This window comes from Pan troglodytes, chromosome 2, assembly GCF_028858775.2.
Source record: "Pan troglodytes isolate AG18354 chromosome 2, NHGRI_mPanTro3-v2.0_pri, whole genome shotgun sequence".
Taxonomy (NCBI): domain Eukaryota; kingdom Metazoa; phylum Chordata; class Mammalia; order Primates; family Hominidae; genus Pan; species Pan troglodytes.
In genome coordinates, this window is record NC_086015.1 from 105491259 (window position 1) to 105517218 (window position 25960).

Sequence of the window (25960 nt, forward strand, 5' to 3'; positions counted from 1 at the left end):
TATAAAGGCCATCAGGTAGGAATAAGCTTTGTTTGCTTGAGGAATGACAAGGAGGCCAGTGAGATGACTAAGGTGGGAGAAGTCGCCAATGGTATATGAAAAGTGGACACGGCCAGATTACACTCAGCCTTGCAAGCTGTGAGGATTATATTATATTATATTATATTATATTATTATATTATATTATATTATATTATATTATATTATATATTATTTTAGAGACAGAGTCTCACTCTGTCACCCAGGCTGGAGTGCAGTGGCGCGATCTTGGCTTACTGCAACCTCCACCTCCCAGGTTCAAGTGATTCTCCTGCCTCAGTCTCCCAAGTAGCTGGGACTACAGGTGCCTGCCACGATGCCAAGCTAATTTTTGTATCTTTAGTAGAGACGGGATTTCACCATGTTGGCAAGGATGGCCTCGATCTCTTGACCTCGTGATCCGCCCACCTCAGCCTCCCAAAGTGCTAGGATTACAATGTGAGCCACTGCTCCTGGCTGGAGTTCTGATTTTATAAGCATGGAATCACGTGTCCAAGATATGGTAGAGTGAAAAAACCATGCTTCAAACAGTCTGAATAGAAAGATCCCCTTAATATAAAATTGTATATTCATTTTCATATGTGTCTGTAGGCACGAAGATACATTGGGGCATATGTTCAGAGAAATGCTAACATTGGAAACATCTGAGTGCTGAACTTCAGGTGACAATTATGTTCCTTTTGTATTTTTCTGTACTGTTTGAATTGTTTACCAAAACAACAAAGCCATATCAAATATGCATACATAAAAAATGAGCCATGGTCCTCTTTGACTAAGATTTAATGTTAAGACAATATTGACATTATTGTGGCTTCCAAACTCACACAAGATAGAAAAAAAATGGATTTATAAAGAAAAGTTTGTTGGATTTTATTAATAAATGTAACAGTAAAATAACCTATGCTTTTTGGGGGAGTTTTCAATGATTATGGAAGATACAAAAAGCACCAAAAAACCTACAGTGCACAGAACATGAACAATCAAGAAAATTCCCTTATTATGTACCAAAATAGAATTCCCCACATACGATTGGTATTTCCCTCAACTTCTGGAAAGCAAAAAATGAATGGGAGGACATTAAGCTGACAGAAGGCAGAAGGTGGAAAAAGGGTGAATAGTATTCACGTTACACATTAATTCAATTACTCATTCCTTTGACACAGATTTTAAAATAATCTAAATAAACAAGGGTTGCGTGCAAGAAGTCTATTTGAATTAGATTCTCATGGATGTAAAAACAAAACACGACCGCAAAGGGAAGCAGGCAGGGCTGAAAGACAGCACAGAGGCTACTAGCTTCATAACAGAATAGTCAGACTTAGGGTTTCCATATTCTACCAAAAAATAAATGGGAAATCTTCTTTTTGCATCTACTTCTCCCATCAAAACCTTTCCATTGCTTTGTTTTATGTCATCTTGTTTTTACTTGTACATATTCATCTTTTGTTACATCCTCATATTTCTGTGGTCTCTATGGAGTCCTGCTTCAGAGGATTCACTTGAACCAGCTTTGAATTTGCATGTAACTACCTATTGCCATAGTTCCATGGAAAACCACTAGGAGATTGTTATTATTCCAAAGCTGGATTACTTCCATAAATAATCTAATGAGAGCTTCATTTTTTTCTGCCTATGAAAGCCAGTTGAGTTCCATTCCATTTATGGAAAAAAGGCTTTTCTGTTTCTATTCAATTAAGCAAATGGCTGTCTTTTGGCAAGGAAAGAAGAAAAGCATTAATCATTTCCAGTTCACCATATCAGGATGTTTACTCACAAAAGACAAAGATTCAATTATATCTTTCTTATTATGACCTCCAGGTATTTTTCTCAATGTGACAGTTCTATAACTCTTCAGAAGAGGCTATTTATGGATATATCCTACTTAGAAGAATAGAATGTGGGCAATAGCATAAGAACACTTTGGCACCACTTTCAGATAACCTGATGCCTGCATTGGTCCATCATGACTGGAGGCATTCGTTTGTAATAATAAATAAAGTCTGATGGTAGTCCTTGAGGATGCTGGTTGCTTTTTACCCTTTCCCCAGTCACCATCCCTCTAAATGTAGTAGACTGTTGCTAGGATTGGATCTTATCTCTGGCCATATTGAAATCTACCCCCCAACTCTTCAAACTTAGCTCTCTTCTTCTATCATGTAGGATTGCACCTGACCTTTTGCCCACCTGGGTTTCATGGGCTTAGACTTCACTCTTAATTCTTGCCCGAGTAGCTGCTGGAGTTGGCTTGGCAACCATTGCCAACTGAGTTCCCTCTTAGGCTCTGTCTCAGCAACAGTGTAAGTAGAACTGAGGCTGGTACCTAGACTATGGTGGGCTGATTCGTAGAGGCTGGGTTGGACCGAATGGAGAAGAGGTAAAACTGCGAGAAAGAGAGTGAAAAACATGAAAATCCATCAGTCAATATGTGAGTATGAAGAAGACAAAAGCCCATGTTTGTGAAGAGCTACACTGCTCACCAGTGACTTTCCATAAATACCTGTCCACCTCAGCATTGAGATGAGATAGAATTTTCTCATCAAATGCTGCAGTTGTTAGCTGAGTATGCTTTTTTCTTAGCCAGCTCTGACTACTAGTTAAAAATACTAAAAGGGGCTGTGTTATTTGAAATTATTGTTTAGCATTTCTATTTGCAGAGCCTATTTTAAGGAGGTTAAACCACTTTTTAATTTAACTAGTTAGGCTCCTATTGGATAGTGATGAGGTACCTTGACTACATTCTGGAACTAGGCATAATCTTCAGTAAACTGATATTAATGTATTTTCTTACTTTTAAATTCTTTTCATAAAAAGTTTCTTTATTTAAACACAATGTAACAAAGCTTTTTTAAAAGAAAATATTTAAAGTAATATATATACTTTTAAATATAAAATTGTATATATACCTTTGTCATTAATTCATAACTTCTGGTAAACACAGCTTAATTTAACCTTGGCTTTATTCTTAGATTTTGATTGAATGCTTCTTTTATCTTACCCCGGATCATTTCATAAAGTTGTTACATAGACTTCTGGGCTTATGCAAGTTATTTTAAAAGCCATTGTAGTCGCTCAGAACTGGCATCACACATTAACTTCCAAATAAGGGATGTTTTTTGGTCTGTCTTCTTTCATAAGTTTCTGTTGAAATCTTTCGTTTATATAACAGAAGAACTGAAAAAGGGAGAAAAACATGAAGGTCATTTTATGCTGGTAGCACAAAAACTGGGTTTTTATCTAATCATGTGGAAGTGCTTTTCTCTCTGGTGTTAAATAAATGAGAAATATATAATTTCTCATTTATTTATAATGATTTATAATTGAAAGCTGGTAGCTATATATTATTCAAAATTCAAAATATACTACAAGTCGTTGCTTTTTAAAAATATTGTTCTTGAAAATGTATTCTCAAGTTGATGGTGTGAATTCAAACAACGCATATGTAAAAATAGAAAAAGAAACAAAAATGCCTAGACTTCCCATTTGGTGGTTAGAACATATCCTTGACCTCTACCACAAATGGGTGTGTCTATCCATACATCACTGGGCCGTTTCAAAGAGTTTCCAGATTAGTTGGGAAGCTTTGTCACTGAATGTAATAAATAAAGCACATATTTAGAGTTTAGAGTTTCTCTCTTTGCAAATAGCAAAATAAATAAATAAATAAATAAAAAATTAAAAAAATAAAAATATAAATATAAATAAAAAATAAATTAAAAAGAAAAAAAAAACACCAAACGAACAACAAAACAACGACCCCCCCCCCCTTTTTTTTATTCACAGGACGACAAAATCCTCATATAAGAATCTCAGGAACATAAACATAAAGCTCTGCTCATAGGGGCATAGCCAGTTGTTCCTATTGCCCTTTTACTGAAGTGCTGTCATTGTCTGGGGTAAATACCTGAGGTTTATTGCCTCACGCCAAGGAAATCAAAGACGCAGGCACACGAAGTGAGGTTAAGAGTGGAAGATTAACAGGCGAAAGAAAGAATAGCTCTCTCTGCTGCAGAGAGAGGGGTCCCAGAGAAATGGGTTGCCGGTTCTGTGGTGGAATGCAATGGGTTTTATAGATGAGCTTGAGGAGGCGGTGTCTGTTTTACATAGGGCATAAAAAAATTGGCCAGACCAGGTGTGCTATTTGCATAAGGTGCAAAAAACTGGTTAGTACAAGGTGTGCCATTTGTAAAGCATGTGATAAAACTGGCCGCCCCACTCTAACTTTTTATTATGCTGATGGGTTCTTTGCCTGGCAGGTGACATGTTGCCTGGTTCTTTACTGTACATGTGGTGACAGAGAAAATGGAAGATGGCGCCTCCGTGTTGAACATACGTGGCTTCCAGTTAGCCCTTTTCTATTGGCATGGCTGCCAGCATTTACCCAGGCCAGCTTTCAGCTTGCTTATCTATGTCTGCAGCTCAATTTTTCAGGCTGCTCTTTGTTAGAAAAGAAATGATTTTGGAGCTGCTTTTTGTTAAAAGGGAAGCCTTGCCCAGGACTCCTTTACCCTCACTATCTGCCTAAATAATTTCTTTCTATCGGCCGGGTGTGGTGGCTCACTCCTGTAATCCCAGCACTTTGGGAGGCCAAGGCTGGCAGATCACGAGGTCGAGAGAGATCGAGACAATCCCGGCCAACATGGTAAAACCCCATCTCTACTAAAAATACAAAAATTAGCTGGATGTGGTGGCATGCACCTGTAGTCCCAGCTACTCGGGAGGCTGAGGCAGGAGAATCGCTTGAACCCGGGAGGCAGAGGTTGCAGTGAGCCAAGATCGTGCCACTGCACTCCAGCTTGGCGACAGAGCGAGACTCTGTCTCAAAAAAAATAAAAATAAAAAAAATTCTATCTTCTGTGTCCGTTCCTTGTGTTGAATACCTAGCATACTGTATCCCTTTATCCAGTTCTAATTTATATATAACCATATACACTTAAAATTATAAAAAATAAATGTTCCAGCTTCTTTTGAGGAGTCCTCTGGATTTCCTTTTTGTCACATCTCTTAGTTACTAATCACCCTTTTCTCTGCTTTCTTCTCCTTTATTGCCAATCTAGAACCACAGCTGAGAAAAGTTGAGTTGCTTCTCCCCATAGAACCTAGCACTGACTGCTCTAGTATTCTGCATAGTGGAACCTTTGAGAATATCTGGAGACAGGATGCTTGGCATGAAGGGTTGGGATCACCAAAATAGTGGGGTCACTCCAATGGAGTTAATGTCTTATTTCCTTTTCCTGAAAGACAATGAAAATGTATTTACTTAAAATATTAAAAAGATCATTTATGAGCATTTTTCTTATATGGAATCAGTGGATACAATCAAAATAAAATACAATCAAATCAAGAAGTAATGGTAGGCATGTATTATTCTATGAGTGTGCATATTTAATAAAAATATAAAAAGCAAGCAAACAAACAAAACCCACTCCAAAACTTTAACGTATTTATAGATATTTAATTATTCTTCTCTGTATCATGCTCCTTCCTGTTCCTATTATAAATTACAACAAGGCAAATTGTTGGCTTATGTGTCAGGGTATTTTTACTCTTTGTAATGACAATTTGCATTTTCTTTTTCAATACTATGGAGAGGAAATGAGCTCTTGGTATAGTGTCCCAAGGATATGAACAATTCAGGCTAACATGCGGTAATTTTCCTTTCCGACAAATAATAAATGGAAAAGGAAACTGGAGTTGTGACTAAATGTAATGCTTGAATAAACATGTCACTCAGTTCAGGGGTCAGCTCTAGTCATAGTCTTAATTATTATTATCAAAACTGAGTTGTGATTGTTGGAGTGGAATTGTTTCAATTTTTATGTCAAGACAGCTAAAACATCACATTCATAGCATCAAATGTCCGTTTGGCAGTTTATGATTATTGTCATTTACCGTATAAATGTACTAAATTATTTTTGAATACATAGCCATGGCTTTTGAGATGGCTAAAGGATACTCACTTTATTCTAATGAGAAAAGGAAAGAATGAAAGTAATTTATCTACTGATTTCTTTCAAGGTTTACACAAAGTCAGGGCCAGGTCTTAGTAAGTTCGCTGGAGCTTATGAGGAGCATGCTTCTTTGCCACAGTAATAAATGTTCATTACCTAAAAGCAGAAAGGAAGGCATCTCCTTCTTTATCAGCTTCTTGGTTCCTGGATTTGCTAGCATTAGAGCAGGAAGGAAGCAGCTGCCCAGATTCTAGTCTGAAGGCGTGCTGGAAAAATAGGTCTTTCTTATTTCTTTAAATGAAAGAGAAAGATTCCCTGGTCAGTAGGCAAAAAATTGTAGCTGCCTTTAGACTTATTCACACCAGTAAAGAAAATGGTCCACAAATATTTTCCAGTTTGTTCATGTTTACTCTGTGCATATGTGTGTGTGTGTGTGTGTGTGTGTGCATGTATGTGTACCTGAGTTTATTTTCATATCATAGTCATCAATATATTTTTGGAAAACTAGTCCTGCAAGATGATTTCTGAAAACTCCTCTGGTCTTACAGCATTTCTCTTCTTGAAGAGTCATAATACCTACTAACATAATAAAGGTACTGGAGAGTCTCAAAGTAAAGAAACACTTGAACTTGATTTGACCCAGAATTTCCCTAGCTTCATTTGACCATGAAGCACTTTTTCTCATAATGATTAATAATATTTCAGTTCTGTAAACATATTTAAGAAATGCTGAATTAGATGATTTTTCCGAAGAAATTCGAATGAACATAATACTCTAATGACAGAGGAATGTAAAAATATAGGCACCTGCCAGTTTCAATGTCTCTGCCGGCTTCTTTAAGCTTAGCTTAGTCAATTCCACTTCCCAAAGCCTAGATCTGCTAAAGTTTTATTAGGCCCACAAACCCCGTAAAATTCTTTCTATGCAAGTAGCAGCTGATAAAGGGGCTCGCTAAGGTTTTTTATTTTTATTTTTTAATCTTAACTAGAGTGTTCCTTTTCCTGTAATCCGTTGCCAAGCCAGTTCTGTTAGGCGAGTCAATTAAATTACTTCCTGTCTCTTCTATCGTCTTCTACCATCTGATACTCAGTGACGTTGGGACCAAAAAATGTAGTTTTTTCTAAAAACATACGCTCATCCCAGGGAAAAAAATAGCAATGAAGAAAAAATGTTCCTCAGCTATCTGAGGATTCCAGTCCTTGGTGGTACTTGCAAACAGCAACAAGCTACATTTAACAACACAAATCCGTTTGGTGTCTTACATTACTCTGTGAATAGAAATTTGGGCTATTTTCCTCTAAGACAACAGGAAAAGGTCTGAATTTCTTTGATCTTTGCTTGACGGTGAAAAAAAAAAGTAAAGAAAAGCACAGAGTTATTAATTAACTTCTGTGAAAGATACTTTATTTGATTAATGGTTCACAGCTAAATTTAAATTAGGGGAGATATGCTGAATGACTACATGTTTACCCAGATTATTACCAGGTATGCTGCCAGGAATTTTATTAACCTGTAGGCTACTTATGATCTCTCTTCCCTCTACCCACTCCACAAACAAACACCAAAGAACTGGTCTACCAGAGTCAGACTGAAATCTTGACTGAGGACACAATGTAAATAACTATTAGTGTGTTTGAAATTAAGACAATGGATATCTTTTCCAGGTCATGGTGCACACATGGATTTTTGACTTTCTTAACAGAGCACATAACACAACAATGATTTGGAGTTGTCTGGATTAAATCAGATGGCAAAACCTGGTGATCAACATAATAAAAATTCCCTTTCCCCCTTCTTTGTCATTTCAGACAAAACTCTTGTGTGGATATCAGCTAGAAGAGGGTAACTACTGTCTTAAAAGAGTATTTCTTTTAAATCTTTTTAGTGTAGAAATGTCATAATACACAGAAGTAGAGAGACTAGTATGATGAGCTTTCATACACTAATCAATCTGTTAAAGAGCTAACAACATTTTGCGGATCTTGCTCTCTCTCTTCATTCCTCCCTTTTTTTTCTCTTGAGTATTTCAAGCAAATCCCAGAAATCATGTCATTTTGCAGCATGCATCTCTAACTGGTGAGCCTTTTCTATTTCATAACAAGCATGCCATTGCTCAATCTGACCATTGAAAATAATTCCTGAATTTTGAGTCTATATAAATCTCCTCTATTTTCCCCCAACTTTTACCCTGACCCAACTCTTGATCACTTCTATCCCCTCAAAGACTCTCGTTTCTAGGAATGAGTAGATCCACGAGGTGGAGGGCATTTTTGCCTTCAATCCAAAGCATCAACTTAAAGTCATCACATCACTTCCAAATTTCCCTAACTCTGAACTCTGCTGCTACTACTTTAGGGCATAGTTTCAATATCCACGGATTGAAAGCAAGGCCAAGTTATTTTGGTGACAAGCCAGAGATGAAATTCTAGAATGCATTCCACCTAGAGTCTGCTTCCCAAGCCCTTCAGGAGGCACACAGCAGGAAGTGGACTTAGCTATTGGTTACAAAGCAGGATTTCCTCATAGGGAGTAAAGTGTTTTCTTTTCATAAATATAACCTATTTATTTATATTTTCAAGTAATCTATTGCAGCCTTAGTTGTAGTAGGTCACTAGTTCATGCCTTCAATAAACTGTCATTTAGTGCTTACTGTGTGTGAGGCATTGCACTAGTAAAGAAAGAGGATATAAAACAAAAATCACTGCATAGAAAATAAAGTGCAGTGGGAATTTGGAAACAAGCTGTTTTTTACTTGAGTTCATGATGGTCAAAAGGTGCATTTGACTTGGGCCTTAAAAGACTTGTAGAATTTGAACAATTAGAGAGGAAGAAAAGCCATTGTGGGGGGAGGAAAGAGAGAGCAAGGCACAAAGGTGGCAAAAGTGAAGCGAGCTGAGCAAATAATAAGGAGATCAGTCTGGTGAAAATGACACTATCTTCAGGACAAACATCGTGGCTTATCGTGACCAGCTGTGCAGTTAGGTGTAGATATTATGTAATCACCCAGTAAGGAGAGATTCCAGTAACTGCTATCAGCCACTGCTGCCAGGAACTACTAATCAGGCAGCATGTCTAGAATGTTAAGACGATGATTATTAATCAGTGACCAACCAAGAAAACTGATGCATGGCAGAGGCATCCAGTCCAATGTGATATAATAATTAATCCAACTGGATAATATTTTACCTCCGAATCCAATCTAGTGGTTGGGTCAACAGGCAAATACTCTGTTACTATGCATGTGAGAAGAAAAAAGAACTTTTTAGCATTCTCAGGAGGCTTGCGAAGCTCAGGCCCCACTAAGTGAAGCCTCTTTTGTTGTGGGGCTGGATCCTCCTTAGATCTTCGTATAACAACCTCACATGCTTTTTTATTTTCTTTCTAAGGGTCAAGACACTAAAACTATGTTGTTAATACAGATATAGCAAAATCTTCCTGACCCCAACCCCAAGCTTGTTATTGCTGTCATCCTTCAGCTAAAGAATGGACTCAAATTGGTGGTGACATTACTGATTTAGGTTTGCTCTGCTGTGCTCAACACTGAGATTAAATGTTCTGGATCAGAGTATAACTTTATATCAGACTGGTCCAATGCCTTAGTCCAGGCCATGTGCCTTATGAAGCCTGAGAAAAAGTGTGTTCTCACATGGACACAGGGAGGGGAATATCACACATGGAGGCCTCTCAGGGGGTTGGGGGAAAGGGGAGGGGGGGTATTATGTAACAAACCTGCATGTTCTGCACATGTATCCCAGAACTTAAAGAAAAATAAAAAACAAAACAATAAAAAAGTGTGCTCTCTTATTCTTCAACATGAACTAGAAATGCATTTTTTTTTTTTGCTAATATCTATCCTGTGTTTATTATGTGCTAGGCTCTGTGTCTGGTGCAACATAAGCATTAGCTAATTTAATCTTTATAACAACTCTATGATGGAAGTTAATATAATTATATCTGCATTTGAAAGAGGAGGAAACTGGGGTTGAGAGAGGATTAGTAATTTATGCCAGGCTACATAGCTAAGTGGCAGGGCTGGTTTTTGAGCCCTGCTGATTTTTCTGACAGAGCACAAAGCAGGGACGGACGCCTGCATGTTGGGATGGGAAAGCAGGTGGGGAGAGTCCATTGATTCCCTCTGCCTCTGTACCTCTTCCTGTCTTCCTCATTTCTATTTCATTTCCCAACTTCTCCATCTCCCAGGTCCTTTTGTGTAATTGTTTAGTTCATTTATATAATTAACTGGTTTCCTCTTTCCTCAGGCCTTGCCTGCTAGGAAATTGCAAGGAGAGCTAGCAAGTGAATGAATGAATACATACAGCACAATATAATGAATGCCAGATTAGGGTTGTTTTAGGGGCACAAAGAAATAAACAATGGAAATGTGAGGCCTGGGAAATGATACTTGAGCTATGTCTTTGAGGAAGAGGTGCAGGCCAGGTGAAGTAGTAGGAAGGGCTCTCTAGGCAGACCTACTAGTTTTTGTATAGTCCCAAAGTTGGGACAATAGCCTGACACAGCTGGAGGCCTGCTCCTTGTTGGAGATAGCCATAGTGAATGCAGAGTGCTTTCTGGCAGTATTGGGAGATGAAGCCAGAGAGTATGGAATGTGCTACATTATGAAGCATTTGCGTGCTCAGTTAAGGAGTTTGACTGTCAGCCTGAAAGTTGTAGGAAATTGCTAAAAGGCTTTAAGTTAGGGAAATGTCTAATTGCTTATTTTAGAAGTAGCATTCTGGCTGTAATCACCACTTGCATAGCCAATTTCTATGCCTGGAGAAGGAGACCCTGAGTTTGCACCAAAATCATACACTACTTACCTCAAGAGATTTCAAATACCTCCATCATCCTGTGATCGTCCCTGATGGAAGAGTTAAGTCTTTCACCTACTGTCTGATTTCAGAAGTCCCGCTTGGTTGGGTGCAAGGCAGCCTTTGCAAATTGGCCCTTAAGGAGGGGTTGTTGTGGCAACCACTCTAGCCTGCATACTAGGTGCAGGTTTCACATGGACATTCAGGTCCCTCTTTCTCTCAGCACTCTTCCCACCCACATTATCATGCGTCTCTAGGTTCTGGGCCCTTGCATTACCATAATCATTTTTTAGGTGGTGTTTTCTCTGCTGTCACTCCTGAGGGCTGGGGGGAGTTCAGGTGAGCAGCTCTGCAGAGGGTAAACTGAGGCAAGTGGGAGGGTAAACTGTGGAGCAGAAGCGGTAAATGGCATCAGATGAGCCACATCTAACAGACATTTAAGTGTCCTTAGCCAACATAGACCTGCAGGCAGCTTAGAACAGTGATGCTCAAACTTTTTGCTCACATACCACTTAAATCCTACAGCAGAACTATGTACCTAATCATGCATTTTGAAGTTGGCACTTGTAGTTATTCATTATATGTGTAAATAGTGTTACTAGAAATTATGTTACTCTTTTTATTTATTTATTTATTTATTTTTTGAGACGGAGTCTTGCTCTGTTGCCCAGGCTGGAGTGCAGTGGCTTGATCTCCACTCACTGCAAGCTCCGCACCCCGGGTTCATGCCGTTCTCTTGCCTCAGCTTCCCGAGTAGCTGGGACTACAGGTGCCCGCCACCACATCCGGCTGATTTTTTTGTAATTTTAGTAGAGACGGGGTTTCACAGTGTTCTCCAGGATGGTCTTGATCTCCTGACCTGGTGATCCACCCGCCTCGGCCTCCCAAACTGCTGAGATCACAGCAGTGAGCCACTGTGCCCGGCCACGTTACTCTTTTAAACATGTACCATGGAATCCAGATACTCTAGCAGTTTGATACACTCTACCACCTATTTAGCCAACTGACCTATGACAAGGTGCTCTAACAGCATGATCAAATAGTAATGGGGTTGGTAAATGCAAAAATGATCGAGGGAGTGACAGCCATTCTTCCATGGACTTGCATCTCATGTCAAATTTTGCCACCATGCAGATACTGATGAACAAACATTAAGTAGCAAAGTTGCTTCAAATCAGTTCTTGCTACTTTTTCTGTAAACTCAGTGACACACCAGCCCTCTGTTCTTTTATGTGCTTCAACCACTCTTTGTCTGAAAGAGTCAGTTAAGGCCAAGAACAACATTCTATGGAAAGATTATGTTATATGAATAATTAGCACCAGCCATTCAGTATTCCTCTTAAGCCACTAGCTGGAGTCAGGACTTAGGGAATCAAGCCTAGCATATAGTCTGTTAAAACAAATATAGACAAGTATCTAAAGTATGTTTAGCCAAGCCACATATCTGAATTCTCTTAATTATGTCAAAGAGCCAATTTCCAATATCCATCATGCTGATCAACAGGTCAATATTCCTATTAATTAAAACCCATTTCTGACATTCACAATATTCATTTAGAAAGCCTCAGTTCTGATGGAGACGTGGATAAGAGAATACTTTTGTTAGCTGTATTTGGATTAGAAAGTTCCCTTTTAAATCCCCATCTGATCACTCCTGGACAGCATGTTTTTGATTAAGGCAACGGACTTCTCCTATAGTGAACAAACAAAAAAATACTATATATGTTGAAATATTTTAAGATTATTTATAGACATTGTAAAAATTCATTAAAAAATACATGAACACATTTTCTTATCAGTCAGAAGTTTGAGATTGTTTTGTTAGCTTCTTGTAGTTATATTTCTATCCTATTTTTTCCTTTCTAATTTTATCTTATTCTTTAAAATCCTATCTTAATTACCCTATCTCATCTTTCTATAACAAAAATATTTACTGGAGCTTAAGTTATTTTGTAATTTTCTGTGACTATAAGGCTTTAAATGTAGAAAAAAATTATACACATAATCAAAACACAGACAATTTGAAACAATCATTAACTTAGAAGGAAAATTTTCTTGATGGGACACCTCTCATGGAATTGGTAGTGGCTTATGTTTTCCTCTGGTTGGTTCACATGTCCATAGATGAACATGACCAATTTCTAGAGTGAATTAGGGTTCAGCTACAGCTGACTCCTATTTTTCATTTTCATAGATGTAAGTATGGATAAACTTTGTTTCTATAAAAATAAATGTTAATAGAAAGGATTTTGTTATGGCTGGTTTAGAGCAATGGAAACTGTACAGAGCTGAGAGTCATGGCCCCAACTTCTGTTTCAGACATAAAAATGACATGTCCTTGGGAACTTGCTAGGTCCTGGATTCCTCCTTTATAAAAATACAGGATAGCCTAGAGGAGTTTCATCCTCTTTATAGCTCCATCATTCTATAATAATATGAAAAAAGGTAGATGAGAACCACTTGGTCTTATTAGGTAGATAGTATATTTATATATACATATAAATAAAGGAAACTGATATAAATATGAGGTGAACACCTGCCTTTAAGGTGATTGTAACCAAACTGGCTAGCAAATAACATTAATTAAGTAGGGAACAAATCAAGATTGCATATAGTTAAATGTTAAGTATCATGATACAGACAAGGTAACAGTTACATTAAAGGTTCAAAGATGAGTCAATTAATCGGGGCTAAACTCTGCAGAGGAGACTTCATGGAGAAAGTGAGATCTAGAGAGGACCTTATGGTTAAACATGAAGGAAAGCAGAGATGACAGAAGCCTGGTCTAGAGGGAGCAAGGTGACTGTGTGGATACTTACTGCTAAGGAGTAGAGGGGCTGAGGTAATAGGCACGGCCCTCAATAATCTGAGGGCCCCGGGATGCAATTAGAGACAATTTATAACAGATTCTACTTATTCATGGCAGTTATGAGGTCACCATGAACATTGAATTAGCAAATACGGAATTTTTGATCCTAGGGGAAATTCAGGGTTAGGTCCTGTGGGCCTCTGTTCGCATTTTCTACAACCAAGCAATACATAACTTTGTTTGATATGTGTTTCTGTTTAAAGACACTTTATATATGTTGCCAACTCATTAACATCGAACTCACTACCAACACATTGTAGCTTATGCTTTGACAGGGCTTATCTAATATATGTGTTTTCTCCCTGATAAATATTCCAGGCTTCTTGCACTTAGGAGCACTATGTAGCACTTGAGCCCTACAATTGGGTGTCATTTTAAACAGCAAAATTATGAATGAATGGCACAAAAATATGAGACAACATGGCTCTAAATAGACCATAGAAGGGACACTTGTTTAAAGTCTGAGAGCTGAAACATGAAGGCAGAGTGTTGCCCTGTTCAACCTCAGCTGGGAACATGCACATTGGGTGACTCAAAATTTGCTGCTCTTCGCATGCCTATGAGTGACCCTGAAAGCACTTGAGTGTTGATTTTGGGATTACAGAAAAATTTTATCAAGTAGATGAATTCACAAATAGGAAATATGTAATAATGCGATCAACTATATTTTGATGAGGCAGGCTGTAGCCAGCCATTAACAAGATTTCAGCAGTGGAACAATGCAATGAGTTACATTTAGGAAGCCAGCTTGGTAATCCATTCACTCAATTATCAATCGTTTAAAGAAAACTCACTGTGTATTAGAAGTTGCACAGACTGCTTGGAATGCAAATGAATAAATATGGTGCCTGCCCTTAAGGAAATTACAGGTAAGCAGACTCAGTCTAAGGGAGAAGCCTGGGCTGGCAATGGGGAGGATGAGGGTATCAAAAGTCTTATTGCCAGAATAATTCTTAAGGTGATGAGGACCTGGTATTGCAAAGTGACTGTGGGAGTGAGGAGGGAGGGCAAACACAAAGAGCATTAACTGGTTTATATTTTTGCTTGGATATTACAGTGAGGAAGAACAACTCCCATACATTTCATATTTAAGGCTAAGGAAGGGTATGCAAAAAAAAAGAAACCAAAAAAAAAGAGAAAGGGATGAAGGTATGTGCTTCTGCTCCAGTGAAAGAACATGGCTTCCTCAAAGTGGGAGGCTTGTGAAGGGAAGTCATCAGGACTGTTGTTTGCTTCAACTGTCATTATTTTTAAATTGAGAATGATGAAAATTACATTATGTAAAATTAAGAATGAAATAAATCAAAACCAAAAGACTAGATTTACTGCTGCCAGTGGAACACACAAGTTTTCCAGATTCCAGATATCTTATTGTTTCTATTTAAATCAGCTCTGAAAAATCTAGTAACAAAAATCTATATGTTTACCTCATATATTAACATCATCCATCTACAATAACCCAAGTTCAGCAGCCAAGTGCTTAACTGTTAACCTTTTCTTGGTAGATGCATGTTGCTTTAATTGTTTTCTATTTTCTGATTTTTGGGAAAATATTTTCTCTTGTGTTTAGAGAAATAAGTATATAATATCTGGATTTATTAATTAATAACATTCTCCTTATACTGCTTTGGGGCAGCTTTGGAAGAAGTTTATAGTTCTGTGGTAACAGATCTCAAACTGGGTTACATTTTTTTCATCTAGAGTTTGATAACCAAGATCGGATAACATCTGCCCCAAAGAGCTTCTCCTCTTCCTAGGCAGGCTCATGAGTTGGTTGGGTTTTCATTTTGACTCAAGTAAATTCACCAAATAATAATCTGCTCTCTGAGTGCCAGGCACTGTGCTGGGCCTGGGGATAAGAAAGATAGAAACATTCTTATTGCCAAAGAATTAGCAATTATCAAAGGCTAAGGGAGTCTTCAGGCATTAAATTTTGCTTAGTGCTTTACCTTGCAGACATTAACCTCTCATTGCCAAAGTGAAAGATGAAAGGAATAGAAATATGAATGGTAGAGCAAGAAGAGGCCATCTGCTTGGCCAAGGCTCTGCTTTCGGACGCTTCTAAGCACCTCTTAAACTCATTGGGTAACGAAGACTTTCAAAATCCAACCTTTATAATGAGAAAGAAAGCAAATTCTGGAAGAAATGTGAATCAAGGCAAATACCTTCACTGAAAACATTTTCCCACTTCTCTCATTTGCTTTTTTTCTTCTCCAAAATGCCTATCCCATGAAAATACTCCTTCTCTACTTCATACTATGAACAGTTTCTTGTTAGGAAATAAACAGCAAACAAACTCAATGCATTGACAGGGTATTATTGGTAATACAGGTGCACATGCAGAAGCATAAAAATAATAAGACATTTCAGGCTGCTGTTGAGGGTTGCTATTCAGGAAAGAGTTTGATAAGGAAGTGTTTCACACAGCATTCTACTTGCAGATGCATGCTGAGGGTTATCTTGTCCTTGTTAACCTGGAGAATAAATTCTCATACCCTCCCTTAGCTTTTATTACCAGACAACATGGTCTTTGTTTTAATAAATATCTGTGACTCTAAAGGATTATTCTAGTAAGGTCACAATACCAATATGTTTTGAAGGCCACAGCACCAAAATTCTATAAATGCAATATTGTGAGGGCTGTTGAGAAATGAGGATAATAGGCTGATTTAGTCATATGCCTCTTCATGCAATTGCTGAAAGCAATACGAAATCATTTGGTTGCATCTGTGGGATATGATGGGACCTGTTTGCTGCAGGAAAGGGAAGGCAGCTGCCTGTGGGTGTGGCATGAGGAAGGAAGGAGCTGCCCACTCTAATGATGAGTCTTTCTGGTCGCAAAGTCTCATCATTCCAGTCCTAAGAGCAGAACACTAGAGAAAAGTAATTGCCTCTTGAAGGACTAGTTAAAACAGAAATTCCCTACTTTGTGGAATTGCTATAATTGTAAAGGATTGTTGCATGTATGAAATGAGATAATCCATGTAATGTGCATTGTTTAATTGTGTATATATTAGCTGCTGCTATTACTTTTATCATTGTTATCATGCAGTATCACCTTGCACTGACTACCAGGGTCTAAAGAATTTGTTGGTCAAACCTCACCTCCTCTAAGTGATGATTCTTTGTTTTGACTGAGCCCCATGGCATTGGTACAAGTCACTTGCTAACACAGGGGTGCAGCTGTGTTTAAATGAGTCATGTGGATGTCCTGTATTTTTCACTTTTGATAATTAGATGGAGAAAAATTAATATGGAATAATATAAAGTCTAATAAGTCATACTCCACTTCTGAGAAATGTGTTTTGGCTAACAAACCCTTTTCTAAGGTATAAATAAACTGGGTTTCATTTTTTTCATCTAGAGTTTGATAACCAAGATCGGATAAGGCATGAAGATGTGTTGATGCCTAGAGTGTGTAGGAAGGGGAATCTTGCACTTGGGACCATTGATGAAAGGCCGACTTTGTTTGGAGGAATGGCCTGGTGGAGTGCCAGCCCCTGGGTGCCTGCAGGACCAGGCCGGTAAGAAGGAGGTAGGAAGGTGAGGGAGCGTATTTTGCCGAGGGCGGGTGAATGGCTGATGTGGCACTGAAATTCCCCAGCAGGCTGCCTGTAGCTGGCTATGGGATAGGTTGCCAGTGCCTGGGGTGAGATGTCAAGACTAGTTTGGAAAGCAGCAATTTAAAAATGTATTGTATTTTTGGCCAGCTCAATGTCTTCTAATCCAGCTTCTGCAGTTTATTCCAGTTCAGCAGTCTCTCTCCTCTCAGTCTTGACTTCTTTTTCCGAAGTTAAAATAGAAAAGAAAAATAGAAACCATGAGAAAAGAGAAGAGCATTTTCCTCCTTTTGCTGGTGGAAAAGTGGATCAGGTTTCTAGGTCTCTTATCTCTCTACTTTTTTCATCTTTATTATGTACACAAGCCAGGGCTTTTAAAGCCTATGCCTAGAAATGCTTAGGGCCTTTTGTATTTTTTTTTTTTTCAAATTGATCTCTTATGAAGAAGTGCCACCCCTCCCCTAACTGCTGATAGAATTAGTATACTTAAAAATTAATATTCTAGCCTCTTCTAAATACAGAAGTGAAGATAGCAAATTATCTTCGTATTACATTTTTATACTTACGTGAAAAATCGTAAGTTCCCTTTAGTTATGTAAACAAAGGAGTCTGTTATGTTGAGGAAAGGATCCCAGGAGTCTTTGAATTTTATAAAGACTGCCTTTCTCTGTATTCCCTTGGTATGCAGTTCTCTTAGGAGAACTAGTTGGGATTAATGGACAAATCAGGAAAATAAAATAGACATGAATGTGTTTGTACCTCAGACTGGTGAAGTGTGTCAGACCAGTTATATTCCCAAGGGGATTATGAAAGTTCTTCTTAGGGCACCTGAATAGGTACTTGGATGAAAACCAAGGAAATGCAACAGATTGTTGATGCCAGGTTCTCAGTGGGCATTCCTGTAGACAACTGAGAAGTGTAACTGGTCAGGAGAGCATATCCAGAGTGTTTTTGTCAACTTGGAGAGAGAGATCAGGTTAATTCTTACTAAATATCTAACATATAGAAGGCATGCTCATCTCATGAGGGCATTCCTCACCTCACAATGCCCCCTTTCCCAGCCCTTCTCTTACCTGTACCCTAACACTTGTGATTTCCACACAAACAGGCGCTTTGTCTGTCTTGTTCACTGTTGAATCCCCAGTGCTTAGAACAATGTCCAGCACCCAGGAAGTACTCAATAAATTACCCATTTTAAATTAATAAATGAATTAACTTAAACTGGGAAAAATATTGAAGTTGTTGAATGACAGACTTAGGACCTTAAAGAGATCTACTAGAATTATAAGTTGAATCTACCATGATAAAATGTAATGGGGAAAAAATGAAAAACTCCACCCTTAGGTCAAAAATCAACTGTACAATGTCCCAGATGAAGAGATACAACTTGGCAATATCTTATGTGAAAATTTGTTTGACAGTAAATACAACATAAATCAGCAATGTGCTATGACTGGGATAAAAATTTAATATGATTGTAGGCCATGTTAATTAAGATATAATATCTAGAATAGAGAAGGTGATGGCACTTGTCTTGTTTATGTTGATATCAGGTGGTACTTGGAGTACTATATTCTATTCTTCTATAGTGGTTACTAAACTCAAAAAAAGATATAAGAAATTAAGAGTGTGTTTAATGGAGACTAGTCAAGGCTATGAGGGAACTCAGAAAGTGAAGGATAATTGGTAACATTGAGGACAGTTTTAGGCAGCCCAAGAGAAGGTTCAGTGAGCTTCAACCTCCATGTATCTGAGGAGGAGCTATTCTTTGGAAGAAGTATCATATTTGTTCTTTGTGTTTTCAGGGGCCAAACCTAGGGCAAATGTGTGGAGATTTCAGGAAGACACATGTTATCTCATCAAAAAGAAAGACTTCTTGGTTGTCTGAGCTGCACTGAGCCTCATGGAGAGTGAGTCTTCTGCTTCTGGAAGTTTTCAAACAGGTTGCAAAAGACTGCAGGCTCAAGTATCCAGCTGAACTTGAGGATGTGTAAGATATATTCAGTAGAGATAAGTTGTTTCGGCAGATGGGGGCTGCTAGGAGAAAGCACATTTTCATTGATTTCAGGGCCAGCCCAACATTAGAATTCTTTCTCATGAACCGCACTGCTGGGATACAATTTAAGAGTATTCTCATTTACCTGGTCTGGCTCTGTGAAACCTGCGTAATGTAACTCAGATCACCTGGAATTTGTAAGGAGGTGCAATTATTCATTTAACAACTATTTATTGAGCACTGGCTCTGTGTACTGAAGTACTTGCTAGAGGTTGAGGTAGAATAATAAACAAGATTCATTTCCTGTCCTTAGGAACCTTAAAGGTATAGTGCCCACAGGACCTCTGCTCTAAAGACTAATATTTCAGCTTGGAGGCTCCATTCTCAGACTTGACTGAGCATTTGGTTCACTGCCTTGTATAATTTGTGTGCTTATTGGTTCTCCACATGGACTAACATTTCCTTGAATTCGGGGATTATTTCTCATTGTTTAACTTTAGCACAATCTCAAAGCACAGTGGTTGGCATAATAGCAGGTATTCAATAAATGTTTGTATAAACAAAACAAACTATACAGATCACTGCCCTGCAAATGAGTTGAGAACAAGAATATATCCTAGGAAAGTTCAGTGGAGGGACAGTGTCTTAAAAAAACTGAAGGAATCATTAAAAAGTCTTCTAGGCCTTGGGGATGGGGGCAAGAATGGGGTGGGGATTGGGTGGGAGTTGACAAATCCAGATTGGCTCCAAGGATGATGAAATCTGGGCCACAGAACCACTAGACAGGCCATGACAACAGCCTGGATTATGGGAAATGGATAATGTTGGTCTTTACTAAGGGGTCGCACCAGCCTTGGGAATCACTTAGTATAACATATCATTCAGTACCAAATCACACATAGAAGAATGGGTTATGGAAATGTCAGAACTTCCAGTTGAGTCATTTAGAGAGAGGAAGAGGAGCAAGTACTTTCAGAGAGGTCCGAAGCTTGGTTTTAAGTTAGGGAAGTGCTTTTCTTATTGCAGGGAATGTGGCTGGGCTCAGAGGGTCAATTCAGACCAAAAGGGGAGTCTACTAGCTCAAAGATGTGAGGTTAATTCTAATAAGCAGCATTTGGAAGAAGCTGAAGATCCTACAGGATCTGGAAGCCAGGTCTCCCTTGGACAAAGGGTCTGCTCAATGTAGTCTAGCATTCAAAATAGACAAGACTGTGGCAAGAAGAAACCAGAACTGACTGCCAAGCTGAGCCAGCCAGGTTGATCCAGGTGGACACTTACATTTGAATAAACAACATATGCTTTTCATCTTAATCAATTTTTACATTTTGAATTTCATTTTATTTTCTCACATTTGTAAACATTCATTTTTCACAATTCCAGACTTAGTGAGTCTTTTTATGAGAGTGTGTGGGGCTAGGAGCGTGATCTCTGGGCTATGGAGACACACTTTTATGTCTGACATTTAGATCTGTCACTTATTTGCTGGGTGTCCCTGAGCAAGTTTCTTCACCTTCCTAAGCTTTAATTTCCTTGTTGTAAAGTAAGGGTGATGATAGTACTTACCTCATAGATTTCTTGAGAAAATTAAAAAATGTCTGTAAAGTCTTAACATAGCATTTGAGTTCCATAAATGTTAACTCTGTGGTTGTTGATGTTACTACGGTGAAGAGGCAAGAGGGCACTGTGACGATTGCTGCCTCTAAGCTGAAAGAAAGACGATCCTCATATTTGAGAAGGAAGAAGAGATAAGACATTCTGCTTTGGGCATGTTGAGTTTAACGAGTCAGTGGGAAATCCAGGTTGCATAAGGGTCCAGAAGTCAGGAACGGATAGGGCTAAATATTTGAAAATATGCATCAAAATGCAGAGGTGGTGGGTAAAATAAAATAGAAAGGGAGAGGGGTCTGGCTTCTATATTCAAGGGTTATCAGAAGAGAGTGACTAACGAGGAGATCAGAAGGAACAGCTAGAAATAGATGAAAACCGGGATAAAGGCATGTTGAGAAAGTCAAAGGATGGATGTTTGATTATGGAAGAAGTGGCCAAGGAAGATAAAAGTAAGCCAAGACTGGAGGTGGCCTTAGATTTAGCAATGATTGTACCACTTGTTTCTTTTATTAGGGCAGACAAGGGAGCAGTCATAGCAAAAATCAAACTGCTGTAGATTGAAAAATAAAGGAAAGGTAAAATATTCATAATATATGAAGAAAAAAGTCAAATTAAAAATCACATGTCTGGCTGGGTGCAGTGGCCCATGCCTGTAATTCCAGCACTTTGGGAGGTTAAAGTGGAAGGATTGCTTGGGCCCAGGAGTTTGAGACCAGCCTGAGCAACATGGTGAAACTCCACTTCTACAATAAAAATGAAAATGAAAATTAGCCAGATGTGGTGGTTCGCCCCTATAGTCCCAGCTAGTCTGGAGGCGGATGTGGGAGGATTGCTTGAGCCCCACTGTGATGAGCCATGATAGCAACACTGCCCTCCACCCTGGGCAACAGAGTGAGGCCCCATCTCAAAAAAAATCATTTGCCTGTTATAACCCATTGTTATTAAACAATGAAGTTAAAAAAAGAAATATTTACATGGGGGATGGTATTTAAAGCATAATTATTTCTTTTCTAATATCACTTGCTGACTTCTTGTAAAATCTGGAGGGCTAAGCTTCCCCTAGACTATTATTTTCACTTCTGTGCTGCTTCTACCTGCTTTGGACTTTCAGATCTTGCCTCTGGTGTCCTCTCTGCTCTATACTTGATGGCTGAACTCTGCTTCCGGAGCCTGCTTTTTGGTGCTCTCCAAAGACTGAACAATTACACAGCTCTGGCTCTTCCTGCTTCAGGCTGCTTCAGAAATGTACTCCACCCATCCCACTTGACCCCTGGGACACAGATTCTGGCATAAGAATGTGCCTGTGCCAGCCTGCCCCAGGAGGCAGGTGCACTGCTCTTAGGAGTTATATGATGAAAATATGTATGTTTCTGCGGAAGTATTGCTCATTAGCAAATCAAAGCCCCAGCAAAATTGGTTACTGTAGGAGATAATGTTCCCACAAAATCACTTCCCACTTTTCCATGCTGAGTCATGTCCTGGTTTCATTTTCTCAAGCAGGTAACAACTCCTGTCAATGACACAGAAAATTTTTTTCTTAAATCACTGATTGGAGAGTTTTATACACTTGAAGACAAGTTACGTTTTAAAGCTCAGTCATGGGAGAAGAAGGAAGCCAGGAGTTGATGGGAATAAACGTTTCCACTCACCTCAAACCTTCACAGCACTCCCACTGGTTCATGTGACTTTGGGTGAATCCCCAGGCTTTCATTCTGTCATCTGTAAAAGGGAATTGTGATGCCAACCTTACCTGTTGTGAGAAACCCACGTGTTAATGGTTCAAAGGGCTATTAGAGCTGATTGTCCTTAGTAAACCTTCTTCAATTCCACCTCATTTTACTCCCAGAAAGTATCTCACCTTTTTCCTGACAGAGAAGCTCATCCTATGAAAAGGGAAATGTTTAAGAAAATATAACCATTTAGTATGAATTGTAATCTCCAACTCAAAATGTTTCTTTACTGTTAGCCTTCCTCTGCTCTTGTGTGATGCTTAGGCCAGCCTGCTGCTACCTTTTCTCGGATTCTGGGAGGTATAATATTTTTGAAAGACTATCCTATGGTTTTTTTTTTTCCCCATGGCACTTTCTCCTCTTTGTCTCTTACTTGCCTCCATATAAATAACTAGCCCATATGTATTGCCTCAGGAGAGGGAAAAAGCTTTGTTGGGGCTTTTGTTTCTTCACGAGGGCTTAGAACAGGAGTGAGACCAAGACAGAAGCGGCTTGGAAACTAGGGAGGAAAACTTTTCACCCATGGCCTCCCCCACCAGGAAGGATTCCTTGGGCTATCAGAATAAGAAATAAATGAGAAAAGGCAAGGAAGCTTGGGGGGTTCCTGGAAAAGATCCTGTACCAAGCTGGAGGCTTTGGCAATAGCTCTAGATAGCTTGGGGGATCTGAGAGGAGAGACAGCCTATGCCTCATTTCTCTTCAGAGCAGCTGGTGAGAGAAGGGAAAACAGCTCTGCCATGTGGCTCTAACCAGATGGGATGTTAGACGGCTCCTACAGTTTCTCACACCATATTATCGTGAGGGAGCAGCAAATGACATCTTTGCAATCAAGAATGGTGGAGAAGGAGTTCCTGAAGAGACCGTGCAGGTGGAAACCAAGGACATTTTTTCAGGTGCCCAGATGGACCAGCCACTGAGGAGGAGGTGTGATCTGAGATGGGACAGCAGATGCCAGTGTGAGATGACTCTGAGGTTCAAATGCAAGTGTTCCTTCAATTGCCCACTCCCATCACACACATGTGCACACACACACTAGCCACACACATGCATGTCAACCACACACACCTTAGTACTAAGTAAGATTGAAGAATTTAGATGAAAATAAAACTTGGAGAGAATTAGGTTACATTTCTACTACCTCATTGGAATAGGGACTCGAGAAAGAGATTGGTTTCTGAAACAAATAAAGCTGTATTTCTCACATATCCGAATTTGTAGACTAAGATGCTTCGTACACTTGATTAACTGTTTTTTCTTTTAATCTTTTCTCTTCTTTTTTTTTTCTGCTGTTAGCCATCTCTGTTACTTTCCATAGCCTCTTCTCTCTTGACTTACATATGTGTGCAGGCCTTTTCTAACATTAATGCCAAAAAATAGTAAACCACAGGTCCCCAGCCCTCCCTGATACCATCTGTTTGCAGCTCACTAGGACCAGCCTCATTATTTTCTTAACTCCTGTTTGTTTCAGTTGCTGTAAGAAGCCCCAGACTTCTTCTGGTCTCCCTTTATCTTCCGCACTTTTCATGTAATTCTGCACATGCTCGATTTTGTACCATGTCCAATCCCTCCCCAGCTCCTGAAATATTTCCATTGGACCCTCAGGAACTCATGGAACATCATAGCCAAACCTTTGTAGCATCAGCTGTTTGGATTCCTGTGCTGATCATTTGCCTGCTTGTTTTCAGGCCTGTTTCCCACTTTTCCTCTCCTCTGCTCTCTATTACAGGTGACAGAGCTTGGCAAAAGCTCTGTTGTCACCTGGCTGCCATCTAGGCTCAGAAAACAGAAAGCACTGGTGGGACATTAACGAGTGGTGGGAAAGGAGAAACAGGGTATTCCTCCCCATCCTCTCCACATCAGCCTCTCACAGTGTCTTCTCTTTTGTTCTGGTTCCTTCTGGATGAACTTCCTCTTTGGTCCCAGCTTCCACCTGGTTCCAGGTCCTGCCAGGTGGCTGAGCTCCTGGGCATGGAACCGTCTCCTCCTTCTCTGGGCTTTCCAGAAAAATCACTGACAGTGGCCTTCTACTCTTGTTAATCTCTGAGTTTCTTTGCTGTACCTCATTGGGCTTCTCAGCTCTTCCAGTAACTTTTATTAACATAACCAACTCCTTGAGTAAAATAAACTATCTGATGTGGGTTCTTTTCTCCTGATTGGACCCTGACACAGTTTTGTTCACCTTCCTGCTCTGACCAAAACCAAGATCTTTTTTGAGGATCCTACTTCGCCTGTAGCCCTTTCCTTTGGTGACTTTTTTTTTCCCTCTTGAAACTCTACTTCCACTGAGTCTAGATATGGGTTAGGTGTCCCTCCTTGTTTCTTACTACCATTTTCAGACTGTTCTTCTTCCATTCTACCCTAAGCTCTTCGAACTTTGAGTCTCACTTCATTATACTATACCTTCTACTCTCCTTCATCTCTGGTCCTTGGATTATTTGTTTCTGGATGAATTTAGCTACTGGCTCTTTATTACACTTTTCAGTACTATTCCTGTCTCAATTCTTGGTGATTTCAACAAAAATCACAACACAAATGATTCCTTCAACACTGCCTTTTCCATTTCTGGAACTCCCCCACAATGATGATATTGCTCTGTATTCTACCTCAACCACTCATTTCCCTGGTAATATCCTAGGCCTTATTATTCCCAATGACTGCAACCCCTTCATAATCTCAATTTTATATATGCTACCCTCTGATCTCTTTGTCTAGTGCCCTGCCCTACATTTCTATCTCACTCTCTTTAGTACCTGAACTCCATCTATCCCTTAATCCCAGAATGGATTTCAGTGTGTTGGTTCTTCTACTTTTTCACTATTTATTATTCCTTATGTATTTATTTCTTTCTTTATCCAGATTAAATTCCATGTCAATTATTACTCACTCCCATGCATACAGCCTCAAATACCTCAAGCCCCTCTCTTGCTTTATTATAACTTGACAGAACCTCAATCCTGATTAAAACCCATTTTCCATCTACTCTGCCCCTGAATCTGAGCAATTTCATACACCTGGGCAAAAACACAGCCACTGGGTCAGAAACCTGTCTATCAAGAGGCCCTTAGTGCTGACTGAGAAACAGACTACATTTTCTTAGTCATTCACTCGCCCTCTATTCCAGATGATTATTTTACGCCTTCTCCTCCAACCTCATGACAGTCATGGAGGTGTGTCACTCAGATCTCCTGCTGAGAGTATCTGTGGGGCACAGGTGATGGACAGCCTCTAGCTGCTGCACAATCGGGTTCACTGTGGCATTCATAGTAAGACCATTCCTCCCCTGGACTTCTCCCAGCCAGTGACTGGTGGGAGTACTAGAACCAGGCCACTCCTATCAAACATGAGACTGCCTTAATGGGATTCTTTGCTTTGGGACACTTTATTGGCCTGGTGAGACATTC

The 25960-nt window shown here is 39.3% G+C and overlaps 1 long non-coding RNA gene across 1 annotated transcript; it reads right to left on the reverse strand.

The window, feature by feature from the left end:
• Positions 1 to 607: 607 nt before the first annotated feature.
• On the reverse strand, positions 608 to 4057 carry LOC104005667 (uncharacterized). The gene is made up of 3 exons (XR_679076.2): positions 3941 to 4057; positions 3035 to 3210; positions 608 to 2419 (listed from the first exon to the last, which is right to left on the reverse strand). It is a non-coding gene; the product is annotated as an uncharacterized LOC104005667 (long non-coding RNA).
• Between the last annotated feature and the right edge of the window lie 21903 nt (positions 4058 to 25960).